The following is a 16,025-nucleotide window of genomic DNA, read 5'->3' as shown; positions in this document are numbered from 1 at the left end:
AAAAAAAGGGTAGCTAGTTTTGTGTTATTGCGAAATAGCGGTGAGATTGGCACCGATATAATGCACGAATTGACGTGACTTCATTGCTGGAGAACCTTCTCATGAAATTACAATCACCAATCGTCAGAGTGTGAAAATATTATGTTGGCTCCCATCTGATTAGGGAGAAATGATTACCCGTGCGCTATGCGAGAGTGGAAATGTAGAAGTAGCTTAAACATAGTTCGTTGACTCGTGCGCTCGGAACTTAATTGTGAAGTGCAAAGTAATTGTGTAGTGTAAACGCAGATGTACTGGTGTGATACCAGAAAGACTCTGTATGAACGTAAGTCGGGATGGTAAAAGTTTCGTTTCCGTTTTCTTGGACAGCGCTGACATTTGCGAGTGCTCAGCGCCGCACCGCCACGCCGCCCAACTCGCCTCCGAGCAGTGCGGGATGCGTAGCCGCAGGCTGAAGGATGCCGCCTCACCGGCAATCACAGCAAAGCACGGCCGTGGGAATAGCAGCGGCCCCACCGCCCACTGACCGATGGCGGCGGCGACGCCGCTGCGCGGTCCCCGGGGGCACAAGCGCTCCCGCGACAGGTAATAGTCCCTCCGTGGTGGTGCCTAGGGCTAACTGCCCCCGTCACTGGGTCCGATCTACGAGCACCGATCTCCCGCTGACGCATGGGTCCAATCGAGTCAGACAGACGGCCGCCGCATCCGGCTCTCGTCCTCCGAGTCCTCTGGGATCGGACTAATCACCTGCACTTGGGGAGTATAGCTGCTCCGCGGCAGGCGGATTGTTGCCGGTTGCCATAGGCGGTACTACTGTCCACTACTCAATCATAGCAATTTGCAAACGTATCCAAAGCTCAAACGTTAGCTGTGTGGTGACGGGCTGGGTAATATTTCTCATTTACTCCTCCACTTGCACAGACTAGAGCCAAGGTGACTAGAGCCAAGGTGATTGCTCTGTTCGAACATAACCAGCTACACTGCGAAAATCAGTATCGCAATTTTTCCACCTGCGATATAAGTGTATAATTTCAATTGTAATGTAACTGTATATCCATACGATGCCTCGTTCGTCGTGCGCAAGCTGAGACGCACGGGAATAAAAAATTTGTGGAAGGGGAACATGTGAGCGTGGGCGTTTGCGTGTGTACACGTAGCCTCATAACACAAGCAATTAGCTATGAGTGCCGTTCTTTCCTTCGGATTTGTGTTTCGTTTATTGAGATGAATAGGTAACATAAATTGAAAACGAAAAAGCGCCTGTAGGTAAAGAAGTATCTAAATGACAGGTATACGGGAAATACGTAGTGATGATCACGTTTTGCTGCGAGTTTCAGAAGGAGGTCACATGGAAGTTTTAAAATTTCTGTTTGGGAATCTGTAGCGATTAAATTACTTTACCTAATAATAGAAGACTTATATACCAGTTTGAATGTATTTATTCATTATTTCAAAACAAAGCGTTTCAGGAAACGTAAGGAACGTTCTTAATCATTATGTCAGTAGGTTAATTAGCTCAAAAGCTTAGTTTGTTTTTCATGTATGGGCAACTTTAATAATGACATATGAAATGTAGATTCACTTCTTCCGACTCAAGAGATTTGGGAATTTCATAGACTCTAGAATCCACTAGGACGGAGGTTGTGTTTTCAAATTTAGTATTTTTTTGGGTCGTGGGAGCCCTTCATTTCTATTTCTAGTAGTTTTGTTGAGGAACTGCGCATATACTAACAACTGTTTTTCTCAGATTTCAGGCTCCTAGGCCACTGTGTTTTTAAGTCGCTATAGCACGAATTCATCAACAGTTTTCATATGCACTTACTATGAATTTCTGCCTTACTGTTCTCTGTTCTCCCACTTCGAAGCTTACGGTGTCTTATTCTCTAAAGAAACATGAGTGGAGACTTTTTATCTAATATTTGACGCTCAGAGCAACATATCTCAAATTTATATTTAGATGATGTTCAGGATCGGCATTCCGTACGAATTTTTCTTCGTCTGTAATCATTTACATTGAAGCGCCAAAGAAGCTGGTATAGGCTTTCGTATTCAAATACAGATATATGTAACAGGAGAACACGGCGCTGTGGTCGGCAACTCCTATATACGACAGCAAGTGTCTGCCGCAGGGATAACAGTACCTGAAGCTACAATGACAGGTTATCCACATTTAAATGAGTTTGAACGTGATTTTATAGTCGGCACGCGATCAATGGGACGCAGCATATCCGAGGTAGCGATGAGGTTGAGATTTTCCCGTACGACCATTTCAAAAGTGTACAGAGAATATCAGGAATCCGGTAAAACGTCAAATCTTCGACGTCGCTGCGGCAGGAAAAAGTTCCTGCAAGAACGGGACCATCGGCGACTGAAGAGAATGATGGAAGTACAACCCTTCCGCAATTTGCTGCAGATTTCAATGCTGGGCCGTCAACAAGTGTCAGTGTGCGAACCATTCAACGAAACGTCATCGATATGTGCTTTCGGAGCCGCAAGCCTACTCGTGTACCATTGATGACTGCACGACACAAAGTTTTACGCCTTGCCTGGGCTCTCGACACCTACACTGGACTGTTGATGACTGGGAACGTATTGTCTAGTCGATGGACGTGTACTGATATGGAGACAACCTCACGAATCCATGGACCCTGCATGTCAGAAGAGGACTGTTCAAGCTGGTTGAGGCTCTGTAATGGCGTGGTGCGTGTGCTCTTTGAGTGATATGGGACCCTTGATACATCTAGATACGACTCTTTAGGTGACACCTACGTAAGCATCCTCTCTGATGACCTTCACCCATTCATGTCCATTGTGCATTCCGACGGACTTGGGCAATTCTATCAGGACATTGCGACACCTCTCACGTCCAGAATTGCTGTAGGGTAGTTCCAGAAACAGTCTTCCGAAGTTAAACACATCCGCTGGATACCAACTTCTCCAAACATTAACTTTATTGAGCATATCTGGGATGCCTCTCAACGTGCTGTTGAGAATACATCTGCACCTCTCTTGCTCTTACGGATTGATGGACATCCCTACAGGACTTGCGTTATCAATTCCCTCCAGCACTACTTCAGACATTAATTGTGTCCTTGCCACGATATTTTGCGGCACTTTTCCGTGCTCGCAGGGGGCGTACACGATATTAGTGTGTAAATTTAAGTGAGTCTCCTTTGGAGTAAATAGAAGGTATTGTACATAAATTGTTTCTCAGTATAACTTCGACACACTACAAATTCAAACAAACATGCGAAATCTGCTAACTGTTGTCTGTTAGGAAACGCAAAGGTTTCCATCGAAGGCAGCTAGCAATGAGCTCTAAGGACGGCCTTCATTTCCAGGACAATACACATTCACAAATGCACATGTCTAGTTGCACTGCTGGAAATTTATGTACATGCGCAAAATTTGAAAAAAAATGTATTTTGTGGACGCAACTTAATAGTCTTCCGATTCTCGGACGTGCTAAAAATTAAAGTGCGCAAATATTTCAACTATGCCTCAACAGTATGTGGAGTCCAGGTCCTTATCTACAAGAGGTAATAGTAATACCTCGGACTTACGAGTTTGATGGGACCGAGAGAAATCCGTGTAAGTCCAATTCGTGTAAGACGGGATCCCACTTGCTTATAAACACATAGAGATTACGTTCATTTGGGACAATGTATAAACGTGCATTTTATGTGTCGTTTGCTATACAGTGACCAGGAAAATGTGTACACATTCATGGTGCAGTTGGAAATGAGATAAGGGGGGAGTGCAAAATAGAATACTCGTTCTAACGAAATAAGCTGGCGGACATGAAGTACCCCTTTACATTTCATGAATATTTTGCACGTTTTCTGAGCTTGCCTTAACAACACATTTGGAACACTTGTGTACGTAGTATGGGCAGATTGCTCCATTACATGATTCTGTTGCAACTGTCACCTTTAAAATTTGTTTGAGGATCCGATTCTGACAGTGCTTTGCATTGGGCAACTGCTCTATAACACCAACTCGGCTGCGAGTGTGGCTTCGGCTTCCCGCTCCTTTGAAATTCCTAAACTACTACTTCCGGTACATCTTAGAAATACTTCCTCTTACTAAGATCCTTATTTTGTGTTAGGAGAATCGTGCACAATTTTGATACGGATTTTCAACTGTGTCTTGCAACTAATTAACTTGTAGTACGCTGTAACTGTACGAACATCATTATCAAAAATCATAGACAATTTATGGAAAAATGTTGGATTTTAACCTATTGCCGACAATGTGGCCATTAGAGAAGAAGCACAACGCAGATAAAGTGAATCGGTTGTCTTCTGCCAATAGCAACAGCAGCGGCATTCACTATAACCGATTTTTGAATACCAAGGAAAACGTAAATGGGATGGATGTTCGCTAGAGACACGGGTGAAACATGTGTAGAAACACGATTGAAATACATCAGATAGATGTGATAGGTATATGAAAAGTTCGTGAGGGGACACATCCATGGGCAAAATGCTCCTGCTATACCCTTGGAACAATTTCATCCAAATTTGGTACACATATTAGTCACGATCTGGAATGAAATATTGTGGAGCAAGAACCATCAGCTTCCAATAAGCCCGGTGGTGATAACGTAGAGAGAGAGAAGTAGGGAGGAGGAGATGGACTTACTGAGCGGTGAAAGGAGGAGACGGTTACAGAAAGCAGAGGAGGAGATAGAGAGGAAGAGAAGATGAACAGAGAGACGGAGAGGAGGAAATGGACAGAGAAAGGGGTGGAGATAGACAGGCAGAAGGTAGAGTAGGAGATGGCCAAAGTGTGAGGAAGGAGGAGTTCTATAGGGAGTGTGGGGACGTATGAAACAGACAGAGAGGGGGAGGAAGTCATCGATAGAGATTGGGGCAGAGAGAGGGTTGGAGGATGACATTGACAGAGAGAGAGGAAAATGAGGAGATATACTGTTTGAAGACTGAAATAAATAATTAACCAAGCATTCTTTTATAAATAACAGTTTAACTGGTAGAACACACAGCGAGGTGGAGCTAGTGTAAATATGTAGACGAGTACAACTCGTTCCCTAAACTTTGTGACTCAATCCAGCACTGATATTTCCATTTGCCACTCCATTCACACTGGGCACTGGTGGCTATAAATTGTCCAATTTTGTTGCGGCCGCAGCTTTCGCCACACATAATGTGGAAGGCCATTTGTACTGGCGAAGTGGAAATGCACTCTCACAGTGCCTGCCATGTCCAACACATCTCCAAGGTAATAAATGTGAAATCGGAAATTGGTGTGATTTAAGTTAATTAGCACGCAAGGACATAACTGTAGCTGCGCACCTGATTTCTGTTTAATAATAAACATATTGCGGTTGAGCTCGTAATGCGAAAACACAGTTAGGTTTGAATTACCGAGCTCTGTGCAGAGTGTAACATTCCTGTCACGGCCGTGTCTGTCCTTTCAAGTGAAACATTTCTCGAAAAGAGAAGACTTCAGCAATTTCAATGGGGATTTGTAATATAAAAATACGAAAACAAAATCCGTACTAACATTCATTATTCCAATATATATCATCAGATTGCGGGCCGTGTGAAAATGATATTAGGCAACATCTGTAATAAAGTTGGTAATTCGATTCTCAGGTGTTAATAACAGAACTTTATATTTTTGTTTATAATGCTGTATGTACACAATAAATCACTGCAAGTGCTTAAAACAATCTATGCCGAAATTCGATATTAAAAAAATATGAACTGCACGTATTCAGTTGCATGCACATGCAGCTACAAGTTGATCAACATTCTCGACGTCATACATTCTGGCTGAAAATAAGATATGTCCAGAAAAGACCGCAATGAGCATTTAGCCGCAAGATAAGAAAATTTATGCTCAAATGTATCACAAATAAGTCACTCTAGCTCCGTAAATCTGATGCCTTAACCCGATGTTCTCGTCGTCGTAGCTTATTGATACTTTGATGTCAAATATGGAAATTTCTGACAGCATGGCTGCAGAAATAGAGAACAAGAAGCAAGTCTGAATAATGAATGCAATTTCCGGCGAAACCATTTTTCACTCATTAAACTTTAGGGATAAATAACCATTTGATGCATACATTGAAAAAATCTACTTCATTCACACCACAGAATATCTTCAAAAATTAATTTAAAGCAAAGTAACGTTATGTTAAAAGCAAAGACGACAACATTAAGACTGTAAGAGGAGTAACACTGATAAACGTAGAGGAGAGAACGAGTAGGTGCAAAGAGGACATTGTTTGCCTCTATGAGGTTTATTACCTGTCCGATCACTTGACAGAAGTAGGAATTGTAGTCGATCTATTATGGCAAAGTTTAACAGCTTTTTGTAGGAGTTACAATCAAAAGAGAGCAACGGGATTCATAAAATTCCTTCGCGATTTCTGTAATCGTTGCACGAAATAGCAACTATGTGATTGTTCAATCTGCTTTGTAGTATGAGTGAGACTGGAGATCTACCTTCAGATATGAGGAGAAATATCATCCGCTGAACTTATCAGCCCTTGCATCACAGCTGCTGATAGCAACAACACACGGCAGAATAAAAAAGAAAAAAAGGTTCAAATGGCTCTGAGCGCTATGGGACTTAACATCTGAGGTCATCAGTCCCCTAGAACTTAGAACTACTTAAACCCAACTAACCTAAGGGCATCACATACATCCATGCCCGAGGCAGGATTCGAACCTGCAACCTTAGCGGTCGCGTGGTTCCAGACTGCAGCGCCTAGAACCGCTCGTCCGCCCAGGCGGCAATAGAAAAAAAATTGAAGATCTGTTAGATGATGATGTGTTTGGCGCTAGCGGATGAAAAACGCCAGAGAGGTAGTTCTGCCATTGCGATTGAAGCAAGAAACAAAAATGTGAAGGTATGTTCATAAGATTTATTGAGTTAGAAAATAAATTTGACAACGAAAAATAGTGCAAGATTTTTGGAATTCTGAGGAAAATGTAACTGAGCTATACGAAAGGTGGGTAATATCAAGAGTGTACAAGAACCAATAAGACTGGAAGATCAAGAACGAAGTGCTCATAGTAAAAAGGGTGTAAGACAAAGGTGCAGTTTTGGCCCTACTTTTCAGTCTACGCATCGAAGAGGGAATGACGGAAATAAAAGAGAGTTTCAGGATTGGGATAAAATTCGAAGCGAAAGGATATCGGTGATAACATTAGCTGATGATATTGCTATCGTCATTCATGGTGAATAAAAATCACAAGACCTACTGAGTAGAGTGATTTAATGAACACAGAGTATGGACTGAGAGAAAATGAAGAGAGACGAAAGTGATGAGGAGTAGCAGAAGTGACATTAGCGTTGAACATGACATCAAAACAGGAGACCACGAAGTCAACGATTAGAAGGACTCCTAGTTGCAATTACAATAAAACATGACGGAAGAAGCAATGAAGAAATAAAAAAGGACTATACTGTGTTCATCGTAAGAGTAAACTAGCCAATTGAAATATAAAAAGAGAGAAGTAGAAAAACTATAGAGCTTCGAATGTCAGTTTTTAAGCAGGATGGCAAGACTCCGTCTATACCTTTCTAAGGTGACCAGACCATAAAAAGTAACACGCTTTCGTTCTCTGCTAACACAGTACTATAATTAAGAATAAGAATGATGAAAGTTCGGAACTTAAACACAGGATAAATTTTCTGCGTGAGATATTTGTGACGTAAAAGCGTATTGCAGGAATTTCACCATACAATTAAATATTGAAGCCACTGAAAGTATTATTCTTCTTCCACACTCGAATCCGAGTAATACATACCTGTACTGGAACTGTCATGTGTTACGTTGATAACCACGTGGTCAAAGTCAGCATTCAGGAGCCCATCCAAGCACCACATTGCCTACTCTTCTTTTATGCTGTCATGCATTTCACCAGTGTTCGGCAGAGACGTGTAACAAAGATTCGTTCATTAGTTCCAGTATGTTTGGCAGCTTAAATGTCTTGTTATTTGTCGTAACAAGCCGCATAGCTTGGCTCCAGGTTTATGAATATTTTATTGGGTTCAGATTGTACTGGTTCAGTTGCTAATGTAAAAATGCTGCATGATACCGTGAAAAGTTATGGGTTTCCATGTTCCTGCGGCGCTTATCTCTCTGGTTCATGTGACACCACATATGTAGTATAAAACAATGGTCATAATCCAAATAAAAATTATTTTAGTTTTTATTTTTCTCCCAAGAATTTAAATGTGTAATGTTTTCTTTATTTTACAATTCCTAATAACAATGTCTTATAAAATATCGATAATTAAGAATTTTTCAGTTCCAATCCAAACAGGGGTTTCGGGTGCGATATATAATTAGAAACTAGAACACGGGTATTTTTCATAAACAATGATGAATAAGTATGTGTTAATTAACATATATTTAATGAATTTCATATTTGATTGATGTAGGTATTCAAACTGAGCGGAAAAAGTGCCACAGCGAGATTTGAACCAGCCAACCACAGAATTCTCGAACACTTGTCCCAGCGCTACCGGTTAAGCCACTGATTACACCACAGATTACACCAGTTTATGGAAACTCTTCAAAACCAATTTCCTCTGAAATCTTGAGAGAAACATTAACAACACCAAGTTTTTCGCCATTTGTACCATCATTCCTCTCGCGTCCTTCACTATGAGGCAGGTAAGCCATTTTCAAGGTTCGTATTAAGAGCTCAACAATCAGAGGACAACTTGCGTTTGCAGACACAATGACTGCACAAATTTTATGATATTAAAACGCATATTTTAGCTGTTAGTACATTAGAATATCTTGAAGTTTTATTTACATTGACACACATAATACGTAAGTTGGATCTACTGCCAAGAGCGTCACAACACCAGTATGTGTGTGCTACGGCTGTTGAATATGAGGTGACTGATAAGGTAAGGGATGATGAGATTCTCCGCAGAATTCGTGAGGAGATGAGTATGTTAAAAACCTTGATAATAGGAGGGAACGTGGTTTCGACATCAAGATACGGATTTCATGGTACGAGAGGAAACTGTACAGTGTACAAGCTGTAGGGGAAGACAGAGACTGGAAAACATACAAGAACTGCGAACGTATTGTGCAGGTGGTACTTTGAAATGAAGATGTTGGCTCAAGAGAGGAATTAGTGGCGGATTGCATTAACCAGTCTGTTGACTCAAAAGATCTATTAATAAATTTAATACAAAATATATAGTTAGAAATTTAGAAACAAATATAAGCTACAGTCAAATGGATACATGGAAGGTCGAAAACAGGATAAAATAATTGCTATTACAGTTATCCTATTCTGAGACAAAATGGTCAGCACCATCACGAAAAACTTTTGCGTTTGCCTGCCGAACCGTGATTGTAACCGTGCACGCTAAACTTCCTTCGAAGCAAACGTACAGACAGGGGTATCTTTCTTATTAGTACAAAAATACAGAAATTGTACGGATGGAACTGTAGGGAGGGCCCGTAAGAGTTTTCCAACGAAAGTTCTGCTGCGTATTAGAAACACCTTGGCGAAGGCACCAGGTTGCAGAGTTTATTCGAGTATGCTGCAGAAGTTCCGCTCGGAAGACCTTACACAAGCTCCATACCGTTCCGATGTCCCGCCATGCTATTTCCGAGGTTTTGTAGCTCCGAAGCAAGGTTTGCTTAGCACGAAGAGGTGGAACCACGCTTACAAGCATTGTTTCATAGGGAATTGTAAACATTTTTCTACAAAGGCAGTGACGCTCTTGTCTCACAATGGGACATGTGTATTAACAGTTACAGCCATTACTTCTGAAATTGTGAACACTTTCCTTAGTTTATTTCCATAAGTTTCGTTTTCATTTGCGCTATCGGAATCGCAAAGTGTTTCACCATGAAGCAGTAGTCCGATATTTACAAATCCCAGTGAAATTTTTCATCACGTAATGATATTAAAGACATAATCTTCCATTCCTGCCGGAATAGATAGCCATCTTTTAAATTCTATAAGTTGGGAATTCACAGAATAATTCTCTTATATATTGGGGAGTAGAGGCGTCCTAATGTTACAGAGAGGAAATTTTTGCCATACCTGAAGGACAGGCTGTCTCATTTCATAAAGACTGTTGGATACGCGCTGGTATAAATGTAAGCTACATATTCCTGACGTTCGCAGCTCGTGGTCTCGCGGTCACATTCTCGCTTACAGAGCACGGGGTCCCGGGCTCGATTCCCGGCGGGGTAAGGGATTTTCTCCTGCCTCAAGATGACTGGGTGTTTGTGTTATCCTCATCATTTCATCATAAGTCATGCACGTGGCAAGATTGGACTGACAAAAGTTTGGGAGCTTGTATGGGCGCTGATAACCGCGCAGTTGAGCGCACCACAATCTGAACATCACCATCATCATTCATATCCCTGACGTTCTCTAAGGCTGGCAAATCGCGTGACTGGGCGGGCCAGTCATTAGTCGGCACTTTCATTAATGCATTTGTGTTCTTCAGTGAACTTCAGTGCAAGGTTCTTGTGTTGTGTTACTGGGCTAAGCAAATTGGTACATTGCTTAAGGAAAAGGCCATACCAATCGTATCAGACTCTGATGTGATTTCAACAATTATTGAACCAGTTCCCCTGATATATACAACAACTTCCAGTCACATGACTCCAGGACTTTGACAAGACTGGATATCGAAGATCTCTTCTTCCAGGGACCGTTCACCAGGTTCTCAACTGACTCGTTGGCATTAACGTAATCATCCTAATAGAACTTCTGCACACCATAAACCGTCATTCAGTCTCTTAGTTTTTTTAATTTACACCATGCAAGACCGTCTTGTCTCTGGCCTGGTGTTAGTGGCAATTAATGCACGTCATCTCGAGATCTCATCTCATTATTACTTCGAATGGGACGCAAATTGGCCTCCATTCATGACAAGTGAGATTTTGAGTATACCTACTAAGAAGGCTAACCCACGTCTTCCGGGCCCCACTAACACGCGATAAAGATCAAAATTAGCAGTATTTTCAAAGAAAATACTTGTTTTAACCAAACAGCTTGAATGGAAATGGCCTTTCCTTTGAGATTCTGCTTCCTTGCAACATATAAGCAAAGGATGTATCAAACTGTTCCACATTCAGTTTTGTGATATTAGTCTCCGTGAATTAGTTGATTTAGTCAAGATGCCCATTAGGATTTCCAACCATGTTCTCATGTCTCCTGTGTCACACGGGGACACGGATGCACCACGTAGTCTGCATTCATTGGTAGAGGAATGGAAGGTCACCGTTTTTTTTTTTTTTTTTGCGTCAGTCTACTGACTGGTTTGATGCGGCCCGTCACGAATTCCTTTCCTGTGCTAACCTCTTCATCTCAGAGTAGCACTTGCAACCTACGTCCTCAATTATTTGCTTGACGTATTCCAATCTCTGTCTTCCTCTACAGTTTTTGCCCTCTACAGCTCCCTCTAGTACCATGGAAGTCATTCCCTCATGTCTTAGCAGATGTCCTATCATCCTGTCCCTTCTCCTTATCAGTGTTTTCCACATATTCCTTTCCTCTCCGATTCTGCGTAGAACCTCCTCATTCCTTACCTTATCAGTCCACCTAATTTTCAACATTCGTCTATAGCACCACATCTCAAATGCTTCGATTCTCTTCTGTTCCGGTTTTCCCACAGTCCATGTTTCACTACCATACAATGCTGTACTCCAGACGTACATCCTCAGAAATTTCTTCCTCATATTAAGGCCGGTATTTGATATTAATAGACTTCTCTTGGCCATAAATGCCTTTTTTGCCATAGCGAGTCTGCTTTTGAAGTCTTCCTTGCTCCGTCCGTCATTGGTTATTTTACTGCCTAGGTAGCAGAGTTCCTTAACTTCATTGACTTCGTGACCGTCAATCCTGATGTTAAGTTTCTCTCTGTTCTCAGTTCTACTACTTCTCATTACCTTCGTCTTTCTCCGATTTACTCTCAAACCATACTGTGTACTCATTAGACTGTTCATTCCGTTCAGCAGATCATTTAATTCTTCTTCACTTTCACTCAGGATAGCAATATCATCAGCGAATCGTATCATTGATATCCTTTCACCTTGTATTTTAATTCCACTCCTGAACCTTTCTTTTATTTCCATCATTGCTTCCTCGATGTACAGATTGAAGAGTAGGTCACCGCAGTCCTCACAGGTTGTATCTGAAACGTATCCTGCTTTGCAAAGCATAAGGACGAGCTAGACAGAATACCTTAACATATTAACCACTCAACGGAAATGAATAAAAGTGCTGCAGCATGTACTCAGATACCTCCCAGTCGTGCGTAGAGGCATGTGGTTAGCGTGACTATAGGGCCGAATGGTTCTGGCCCCACAATACAGGGCAGTTGAAGGAACAGGAAAAGTTAGCGTGTGTCAATCAAAATTTGTTCAAGTGACTCTGAGCACTATGCGACTTAACTTCTGAGGTCATCAGTCACCTAGAACTTAGAACTAATTAAACCTAACTAACCTAAGGACATCACACACATCCATGCCCGAGGCAGGATTCGAACCTGCACCCTAGCGGTCGCGTGGTTCCAGATTGTAGCGCCTAGAACCACTCAGCCCCTCCGGCCAGCGTGGACGTACACCTCTTTCTCAAGATGTCAACTGTTCTCCGACTGATCTGATGCGGCTCGCAACGAATTGCTCTCCTGTGTTAACTGTGTTAACCTTTTCATCTCAAATTAGCATTTAGAACCTAGGTCCTCAGCAGTGTGCTGGCTGTATTCCAATCACTGCCTTCCTCTATACTTTTTATCCTCTATTGGTCCCTTTAGTGACAAGTCAGTTATTCCCTAATATCTTAACAGATGTCGTACTATACTGTCCTTTCTTCTAGTCAGCGTTTTCCACAAATTCCTTTCCTCGCCAGTTTTTCAGAGAACCCCCTCATTACTTTCCTTAGCAGTCCCCCTTATTTCCAATGTTCTTCTATAGAAGAGCATCATAAACGCTTCGATTTCTCCTGTTCCCGTTTTCCCACAGTTCATGTTTCACTACCAGACAATGCTGAGCTCCAAACGTACATTGTCAGAACCAGCTTCCTCAAATTAAGTCGTGATGTTGATACTGATAGACTTCTCTTGGCTAGGAATGCTCTTTTTGCCCCTCCCTTTTACTTTTTATTTCGTCCTTGCTTCGACAATCGTGAATTATTTTGCTGCCTAGGCAGTACAATTCCTTAACTTCGTCTACCTCTATATTCTCAAAGCTGTTCTCATTTCTGCCACTTCAATACTTCCGTTCTTCTTCTGTTTACTCTCAATTTATATTCTGTACTCGTTAAACTGTTCATACATTCAACACGTCCCGTAATTCATCCTCACTTTCATTGAGGATACCAAAGCCATCAGCGAACCCTGTCATTGATATCCTTTCCCTTGTATTTTGGTCTCACTCTTGAACCTTCCTTTTATTTCCGTGATTGCTTCTTCGATATATTGAATGAAAACAGCTGTGGCGAAAGACTACATCACAGTCTTACACCCTTTTTTAAACGAGCAAATACTGCACTGTGTAACATTGTCGAACATGATCGTTTTCCTCTCTAATGTTTTAGTCATATGATCACCTTAAGGTGTAGCATTTAGTGCCACAATGCTGGTAATGATGCAACAGTAACGGACTAAGTGCAGCTGAGGCGGTTATTAATACTCGAAATGACTATTCATAGCTGTGGTTGTCCTACCTACAAGGTTGTCAATGTTAGGTATTCTCTGTTATCACGCTTACGAACGTGAGCCAGTGACGTTTATTGTTACTGAGCTCGATAAAACACAGAGTACAACAGAACTAACAATGAAAGAATCTAAACTGGGTATTGAATGACTTGGCAAATTCCACCTGGAACTCGTGAAAGGGAGTAACCACCATCTGACAAATCACCTACGAAAAAACGTCGATTTCGTTTGTAGGGAGCAAAAGAAAATAACGCAACTAATTTGGCCACGAACGAGCCCTCCATCAATTAAACAAAGTGCAGAAAATGCAGAATACAATCTAGTCGACACATTGCGCCTACCAACACTTACTAACGCGGATTACTCTCACGCTTATGCTGCAAGTTCTTACCATAATTTGCGTACTGGAAGGTGTAAGAAATGAGTAATTTGGTCAGTTGCCCACAACATCATATTAGCTGCTAGATCTCATTCCTCCATTTACCAGACCAAGACTGTCTTCCACTCAAGCTGAAGTCCTAGGATCGATTGAACTGAACAAGAACTCCTCTCTCCTCTATCTCCAGAACCCGTGTAATTCTCCTTCCACAATGGGAAGGCTCCTCTAAACGCCAGCAAGTGGTATTAATTTTAACACTCTCTCTTCCCACACTGGAAAAGTTCTATATCGTAAGAACTTCCTATATATACTGTTCTTAAGCAACTGCCAATCTGCTACTCTTCCTCTTAGTGTTTTCTACAGTTTGTGTAATCTTCTTCGCCTGAAATTCACAGAAACTCACTCCCTCTGTGTCACTTTTGTAAGATCACCCAATGAAATATCTTCCCACCATTTTCAAAATATGAGGCTATTTACTCCAGTAGACGGCGTTGAGATGTCAGTAAGTCACCCTTACAAAGATAGAAATGAGTTTCTAAATGAAACACAGCTCCGTCCCATCTCTCAAGACAACGAAAATCTTATTTTATGCGTGTTGGATCTCGTGAATTCCGCGGCCGTTATAGCTGGTGAATGACGCAATAAAAACACAAGTAATTTTCAAATGCTTTAATTTAGTGTCCTAACAGATTTCGGGCTACCATGCCAATCTTCAGGTGGTTAATATTTTTCGTTACACAGTTGATTCGAGCGGTTCTAGGCGCTTCAGTCTGGAACCGTGTGACCGCTCCGGTCCCAGGTTCGAATGCTGCTTCGGGCATGGATATGTGTGATGTTCTTAGGTTAGTTAGGTTCAAGTAGTTCTGAGTTCTAGGGGACTAATGATCTCAGATGTTAAGTCCCATAGTGCTCAGAGCCATTTGAGCCATTTGAACAATTGTTTTGATAAACAGCATGTCGTCTGCTCTACAATGCGTTAGAGTAGATGGCCATGTATATGTATTCATATTCTAAATTATTGTGGCACATTTCATAATATTTTAAAACGAGTACTGAGCATCGTACACGTGTCATACAAATGATATTTTTCTATACAATGTGGCGATTATCATTAAGCAAAGGTACAGAGATAAGATTCATTAAATCCTTGCACCTGGAAGATCATCTACAAAAATTGGAGGCAATAGTACCACTGCTTGGAATCTGGAATTGACGGTTTCTTCATAGCTGAGTGAAGTTAAGTGTTGTTCCTTTATTGGTACTTCTCATCGTATGGTCACGTCTGTACTACTGCTGAGTTGGACTTGTAATGTGAACGTGTTTCTGAGTGACTGTGTGGGAGGTCATCGGTCAGAATAACTGATAATAATTTTGTTGTAGCTGGTCATATGCCATGCAAATATGAGCATTCTTTGTCGTAAACTTAAATGATGAAATTGAATTTGTAACATAGTTGAAAGGCCTGCGCCAGCAGGACAGAGCGAATTAGTTTATGGAAAGGGGCCAAAATGAGTTCCTGTCACTTGCACTCAACATATGAATTTTATTTATGAAGACTCAATATTACAACAAGAATGCAAAACACTTAAAACTTTAATCTATTTCCCTTGATTAACTTTAGATCGGCTGTAGGCCACATTGAAAATCCAAGCCACAAGGCCTGAGCAAGATATTGAATTAAAAGGTTTTTTGGAGACTTCACCAAAAAATATTTTCTGAAACTTCACCCTAAACAGGCTGAAGACCTCAGCAATTTTAATGGAACTCCAGTGGAGGCCGGATATTAAGCAATAAGGACGGTTACAATCAAAGGGCAGGAAGCATAATAATCTTATGCCTTAACGGCAAGACAAGAACATTAATTTAAGAAACATTAAAACTCGGCTGAAGGCCGCATGTTAGGCAATAAGAAGAGTTTCAATCAAAAGGCAGAAGGCCATATCCTAAATAAAGGCGTAACAGT

The sequence above is a fragment of the Schistocerca gregaria genome, chromosome 4 (genome assembly GCF_023897955.1).
Source record: "Schistocerca gregaria isolate iqSchGreg1 chromosome 4, iqSchGreg1.2, whole genome shotgun sequence".
NCBI lineage: Eukaryota > Metazoa > Arthropoda > Insecta > Orthoptera > Acrididae > Schistocerca > Schistocerca gregaria.
The sequence above is the reverse complement of the archived record's forward strand: the minus strand, read 5'-3'. Positions refer to the sequence as shown.